Below are 8,117 nucleotides of genomic sequence, written 5' to 3'. Positions count from 1 at the left end.
AGACTGGTACTTTTAAAAAAATACATAGCAGATTTACTGAGATATCATTCATCTAAAATGTACAACTTGATGTGTTTTAGTATTTTTTTTTTTTTTTGTCCCTTTTGAGACCGGCTGCACTGTGCTCAGCCAGTGAGCGCACCGGCCATCCCTATATAGGATCCGAACCCGTGGCGGGAGCGCTATAATTTTTAGTATTTTGAAGGAGTTGGGCAACCATCAATTTTAGAATGCCCTCCTCCTCTAAAACCCCCCCAAACCCATTAGCAGTCACACCCCAGTTCCTCCCAACCCTCTCCCCAGATCTAGGTAACCATTAATCTACTTTCTGCATGTATATATTTATTTATTCTGGATATTTCATATAAATGGAATCATACAATATGTGGCCTTTTGTATCTGGTTTCTTTCACTTAGCATATTTTCAAGGTTCATCCATGTGGTAGTATGTATCAGTACTTTATTCTTCTTTATTGCTGAATAATATTCCACTAGATGGATATACTATATTTGATTTATCCTTTCATCAGTTGATGGACATTTAGGTCATTTCCACCTTTTCTGGTTTTTGTGAGTAGTGCTGCTATGAACATTAGTGTACAAGTTTTGTGTGAACATATGTTTTCATTTCTCTCGGGCATACACTTTGAAGTGGAATTACTGGGCCATATAGTAACTGCATGTTTAGTCTTTTGAGGAACTGCCAGGCAGTTTTCCAATGTGGACGCACCATTTCACATTCCCACTAGCAATGTATGATGGCTCCAATTTCTTCACGATCTTGCCAACACTTGTTATTTGTCTTTTTCATTTTACTTGTAGCCTAGTGGGTTTCATGTACATAAAGTTATATCTCATTTTAGTTTTTATTTACATTTCTCTGATGGCTAATGATGTTGAGCATCTTTTTATGTGCTTACTGGCCACTTCCAGATCTTGCCTTAGGAGAAATGTCTATTCAAATCCTTTGCTTATGTTTGAATTGGGTTAGTTGTCTTTTATCAATGAGTTGTAGGAGTACTTTATATATTCTAAATACAAGTTCTTTACCAGATGTTTGACTTACAAATATTTCTCCCATTCAGTGGGTTATCTGATGGTATGCACTGAAGCCCAAAATGTTTAATATTGATGAATTCCAATTTATTTTTTTTTATTTTGTCATTTGTGCTTCTGGTGTCATAGGCTTAGCATAATACAAGGTCACAAAGATTTACTCCTATATATTCTTCAGAGTTTTATAATTTTAGCTCTTAAATTTAGATCTATGATCCCTGTTGAGTAAATTTTTATGGATGATATAAGGAAGGCATTCAACAGCACCATTTGTTGAAAAGAGTATTCTTTCCCCCACTGAATTGTCTTGCTACCCTTGATGAAAATCAATTGACCATAAATGTGAGGGTTTATTTTTGGACCGAAGGCATTCAACAGCACCATTTGTTGAAAAGAGTATTCTTTCCCCCACTGAATTGTCTTGCGACCCTTGATGAAAATCAATTGACCATAAATGTGAGGGTTTATTTTTGGACTCTCAGTAAGGTTCCATTGATCTATATAACTGTCAATATGCCAGTATCACACAGTCTTGATTATAGTAACTTTGTAGTAAGTTTTAAAATAGGGATACGATTCCTCAAAACGTGTTCTTTTCCATGATTGTTTTTCAAGAGTAATATTTTTCAGCATATTTGGAAAGTTTTCAGCCATTATTTCTTCAAATGTGTCTTTTCTGCACCTGTCTTTCATTCTACTATTCCAATTATACATATGTTGGTGCACCTAATTGTGTCCCACACTTCTCTAAGAATCTGTTCATTTTCTTCATTTTTCTTTCCATTCTTCAGACTGCATTATCTCTATTGATCTATCTTCAGGTTTGCTGATTATTTCTTCTGCCAGCTCAAATCTACTGTTGAGGCCCTCTAATAAATTTTTTGTTTTGGTTGTTGTACATTTCAATTGTAGAAATTTCATTTGATTCTTTATACACATACATACAGACAGACAGATATATATGTATATGAGGACACTTAAAAAATTTCATGGAAAGATTCATATTATCTTTCAATTCTATTTTTCCATGAACTTTCTTAAGTATCCTTGTATATATTTGTATAATATATGTAAAGAACCAAATGAAAATTTGTAGGTATGTTATGTATATACATACACATATATGTGCATATACACACATATATGGATGTATATGTGTGTATATACATTCATATATATGCATGTGAGTGTATGTACATAAAGAATCAAATGAAAGTTCTAGAGGTGAAATGTATAACCAAAATATTAGTTGATATGAGTGAGTGTGTGTGTGTGTGTATAAAATTTCTGTCTTCCCTTACTTCTTTAAGCGTGGTTTCCTTTAGTTCTTTAAACATATTTGTCCTAATAGAAACTGAGGCTGAACGTATAAAGCACAGGATTATTGAGCCAATATGACAATTGCAACCAGGAAACACATAGGTCAGGTTACCCAGAGAGATGTCTTCCTAAAAGGGCCAGCAGAGCTTAGCATTTTATAAGTACAAGGATGGGGAAGAATCAAAGGAGAGAGAGAGAGAAGGGACAGCCCCACTTAATCACTTCATCAGTTTTTCTATTGGTTGTAAATGACATATAGATTTGGGTTGTTACTAGGTTACATCCTACATGCAGGGATGTAGGGTAAGTGTTACAAGAAGCTTCTAGGTTACTTTATGACTTTCTGGTGCCATGATTCTGCTCTGAAGTGAAATGGTCTTATGATAATGTTATACAGGATAAGTGGACATGACTGCTGACTTATTCTGGATCTCCCAAGGTACTATAATTTAGCTGACCTGGTCAGAGCAGATTTTTTTGTTATCAACTACTTTGAATTCTTTGCTAAGTCTGATATCTGGACCTTCTCACAGGCAGTTTCCATTCCCTGCTTCTCCTCCCCACCCCTGTCACCTTAACCTCCATTATTTTCAAGAGCACCCTTAGGCATGAACTATCTCCCACTCTATTTCAAATAAAGTCAGTTTCTATGGGAAGAGCTCACAGCTTATTGTTCTTATGGTCTGCTCTCTCCTCAGGCAAAACCTCTGCACTACTGCTCCAGAGCTGGGGGTGGGAACAGTGGCACATTTCTTTCAAAGGGACACCACTGCTTTACAAGCAGCATGCTGGGCAGGAGCAGTAGCCTCTCATCCTCTTGGCTTTCCTCTTCTAGTGTGCAACTTCTGCCCTAAAAGCAAGTGGAATTTGCCCTAGAAGCAAGCTAGGGCAAGAGCAATTGCGACCCAGTTTTCTCAACCAGCCATGTCTCAGGCAGAGCCTCTGCCCTAGCAGTGGGGGCTGAGTGAAGGAAGGGGGCCCCCAACTTCTTGGCTGCACTCACCTGGAATTTAGCCTCTACAACATGGAGCTGAAGGGAATGAGAAATGCTGGCAGCCTTCACTCTGGGAGAGAGACTAGGAGCTGGGGCAATAGGAAGGAGTCCCATAGTCTTGGCCACACCAACGCAGAGGATCTTTCATCATGCTGAGTTGAAGGTGGGAGAGGAAGGAAGCAAGTCATACCTCGAGTGCAATAGACTCTCACTATCCAAGATTTAGTAGATTTTCTTGAATAAATATTTTTTCATTTGTCATATGCACTCTGAATAATCTCCAGAGACTTCAAATGATTTTATTTTTAAATATAATTTTCACCTGTTATTGTTGTTTCACTGGGAAGCAGGTCAGAGAAGCTTTTCACACCACCATTCTGGAACTGGATCTCCAGTACTTGTATTTGATGTTTTAGCACAGAGAGAAAGCACAGCTCAAGTCCAGTTGGGAGCCAAGAGAAGAAATGAGAACTTGAAAGCCAAAAAGAATCCGTTGGTCATGGTTACTTACCTCCAGGGGATGTTGTGGTTCAGCTCACTCTGGAGTTTGATTCTTCATGGCTGAACTAGTGCTGGCAAAGCTGTGGGCAGTGATGTATGACAGCCTAGCACCACTGTGAGGCATGTGATGTTACAGCCAGGTGGTTCTCCTGACCTGAGACAAGAAGGAAGTGGATACAGAGATAAGGCACAAGTGGGTTGGGGAGGGAGTCTCAGCAGGGCAGGGAGCAGAGGAGGTAAACTGGGAAAGGCCAGCATCTGGGGCTCAAGCTGGTAGTTTTTGTTTGTAAAATATTCACCTGACTACTTAAGGACTCTACAAAGCAGTACTATCACATAGTCATATTCTGCAAACTTCCACTGAAAAATGGAAATTCTCTCTGATACTAAGTCAAAGACAGAATAAAGAGCATGAAAAACAATCAAAATCTATTTACTTAAATTACTATTATTTTAAGTATAGAAATTAATTCAGTAAAAAAGAAACCCAACAACTAAATCAGCTCAGGTTATTTGTAACGTATATAAAAAAAATTAAGATATTGGTTAAATATATTTTTGCATGCCCAAAAAACAGATTACTACGTGATTATTTAAAAAAAAGGTATTTATCATATTTTATTAAGTGGAAAACAGGTTACAAATCAATATGCACAGTACAATCTGATTTTATTTTAAATGTATATATGCATAGCAAAAGATCTGGAAGGATCATAGTAAAAACAGCTCCCAGAGCATTTTACTCTGTTGCCAAGCATTTTATATACATTATTCCATGAAATCCTCACAAGAAGTCTATGAGGAAAATACCATTGTTATCTCCATTTTAAAGATGAGGAATCTGATGCAACAAGAAGTAAAATCATTTCTAGGAAGAGGTCAACTTGAGACACAAATCTAGGCCAACCTGTGGGTGAGCCAGTGTTCATTCCAATATATTACATTGTCACTGAAGAGCAAGGTAATTGTTGACCCCCGATTATTTATTATGTATGCTTATGTGCATTTTCTAATTTTCTACAATGAGTACTTATGGCCTATGTGATAGAAATAAAGTTGTAAATGTATTTTTTGAATAGGCTTAGAGTAATCAAACACTTTCCACATGGAAATAAAAGTAACATTCATATCCAAATCTAGACTTTACTATTAGCAATCAAAAAGATTACTGCCTTTTTAACATAAAAATTTCATTGCTTGGAAATATTTACAACTTAAACTTGTATCATTATTTACTTCTGGAAAAAATGAACACTTGACTTGATACCAAAATGACAGCATATTAAATAATTGCTGAATTATACTTTTTTAAAAAATTGTAGGATAAGGGGATAATATTGCTTAGAAAAAATGTTAAGAAGACTAAAAAGTGGTTCAGTTCAGCGGGCATTTTCTGCAGCCCTCTTAGAGCTCAGGCATTATGCTAAGTGCCAAGGAATAGAGAAAAAAGATAAAAAGGCAGCAAATTTTCAGCACTCAAGTTCATGAGGGCTCAGATCATAATACCTGATATAAAAATCTCACAAGAAGACGCTTCTTGTCTTATGGGTTTCATTTATTAAATACAGGAAGATGACAGTAGCTTCAATACTATTCCATATTACCAGATATTTCCATTACAGGAAGTGGTGGAAATCTCACTAATTGAATTATTAAAACTAGACTCAGGGCTGGTCAGTTGCTCAGTTGGGTAGAGCACAGCCTTGTAACACCAAGGTCAAGGGTTCAGTTCCCCAAATTGGCCAGCAGCCAGGAAAAAAAACCAAAAAACTGGATTCAAAAAGATTAAGACTTTGTTTTCCTTTCACATAAGACTTTTTTTTTCCTCTCATGATAAACTTTCTCTCAGTAGAGGTTAAAATTGGTTCGATAGATGCCCATTTTTCTGGGATGAAATTTATTCTAGGTGATGTGTTACTTTTAGATTGTGTCTTCCTAACATTGGTTTTAATTTGCCTTTCAAAAAAAGTAAAAGAAAAACTAATGAACCTTTTCTCACTCATACATGGAATATACCAAAGTTGAGCTCATGGAAGTAGAGAGTAGAATAGTGGCTACTAATGGCTGGGAAGCATAAAGGGTAGGCTGGATAGGAAAAGGTTGGTTAATGGATACAAACTTACAGCTAGTTAGGAGGAATAAGTTCTAGTGTACTATAGTAGTGCTAGGTGTCTATAATTAATAATTTATTGTATATTTTCAAACGGCTAGAAGAGAGTTCAAGTGTTCTCATCACAAAAAAATAAGTGCTTGCACTGATGGATACGCTAATTACTCTGATTTGATCATCATATATTGTGTACATGTATCAAAATATCTCTCTGTGCCCCATAAATATGTACAGTTATTATGTGTCAATTAAAAAAATTTTAAAAAGAAATAACTAAAGAACCCAATAATTTTCATAAATATAATGTGATCAAACAAATTAAATTAGGGGTAGTGATGATAGGTATCCGATTAGTTGGGCCCCATAAATATGTACAGTTATTATGTGTCAATTAAAAAAATTTTAAAAAGAAATAACTAATGAACCCAATAATTTTCATAAATATAATGTGATCAAACAAATTAAATTAGGGGTAGTGATGATAGGTATCCGATTAGTTGTGGAAATAAAAAATGAGGAAGCTGGAAGTCCATTTGGGTGCAGTGGAAACTACAGTGTCCTTTCCCTTGTTACCACGGAGATGGTGCACATTCCTGTAACCAGGCAACAGATCATGCGCTCACATCCCACCCCCACCACCTACTCCCACCTACCCTGCCCCATATATAGGCACAGGACTCATAATGAGAAGCATCGAAGGGGGACTTACTGAAGGCTTAAAAGTTGAGAAGGAGCCTGAGCAGTAGAGAGAAATGTTGACTCACACTGATAGACTGGTTTGTGGAAACCTGTGAGGTATCATATGCATATGGCCAGAAATAACTGGAAGACATCTGCATAAAGGCAGCAGATTTTCAGCACTCAAGTTCATGAGGGCTCAGATCATAATACCTCAGATATAAAAATGACACATGAGAAAAGGTGCCCAACGCCTTTAGTTATCAAAATGTGATATTGTTTTATACCTACTACAGTGGCTAAAATAAAAAAAAACCACTAATACCACCAAACGTGAGTGAGGATGTAGGGCAACCGGAACTCTCATACATCGCTGGTGGGAGTGTAAAATGGCTCATACATTTGGGAGAATTGTTTTGCGGTTTCTTTAAAGTTCAACATACGTATGCCCTATGACCCAGCAAATTCCACTCTGACGTATTTAGCCAAAAGAAGTGAACACATATGCCTACAAAAAGAGTTATGAAAGACTATTAACAGGAGGCTCACTCATAATAGCCAACAATTGGATGAATGGATACCAAATGTTACCTAGATGAATGGATAAACAAATTGTAGTAGAATCCAACAATGGAATATTACTCAACAATAAAAGGAGAACAAATTACTACCATAAACAACATGTATAAATCTTAAGAACTTTATGCTGATATTTGGTTCCACTTATATGAAATCTAATTTCTGTGGTGATAGAAATCAACATGTGGTTGCAGTCAGGGGAAGGGAATTGACTGGGAAGCAGCACAAAGAAACTTTCTGAGGTAATGAAAATGTCCTATGTTATTGTGGATGGCAGTTACATAGGTGTATAAAACTGCTAAAACATCAAACTAAACCACCTATGATATGTACTTTTTATTGTATGTAATTTTAACCTCAAAAAAAATTATGACATATGACCTTATTGTATAGTCACAGGCCAGTGAGACCTAATATGTTTACATTGCATATAATTTATTTACTAACCATATCATGTATTAATTCCTGGAACAAAATGATCTTTTCACCTAAGAATGATTTTAAACAGCATTAAACAGGTGTGTTAATGTAAATATTGAATTTTAAGGTGTAAATAAACCTGCTCAGAATCTCAAGGATTGGTAATAGTAAATTCATGAAAATTACCCAAAGTGAAAGTGATTTGGGGGGGTCATGGATTCTCCTGTCAGCTGCTCCTTCCCCTGCCGGAATTCCCTTCCATTGGCAACTCTGGAAAACTGGAGATACTGCATATAAACTTGTTTTAAAAAATTTTTTTTGATTGTACATGTTTATGGGGTACAGTTTGTTGTTTGAATACATGCATATATTGGATAATAACCTAATCAGAATAGTAAGCATATCTATTACCTAAACATTTATCATTTCTTTATGGTTATGTATATATACTTTTTAACA

Source organism: Galeopterus variegatus, unplaced genomic scaffold (assembly GCF_000696425.1).
Source record: "Galeopterus variegatus unplaced genomic scaffold, G_variegatus-3.0.2 Scaffold6417, whole genome shotgun sequence".
NCBI lineage: Eukaryota > Metazoa > Chordata > Mammalia > Dermoptera > Cynocephalidae > Galeopterus > Galeopterus variegatus.
The sequence above is the reverse complement of the archived record's forward strand: the minus strand, read 5'-3'. Positions refer to the sequence as shown.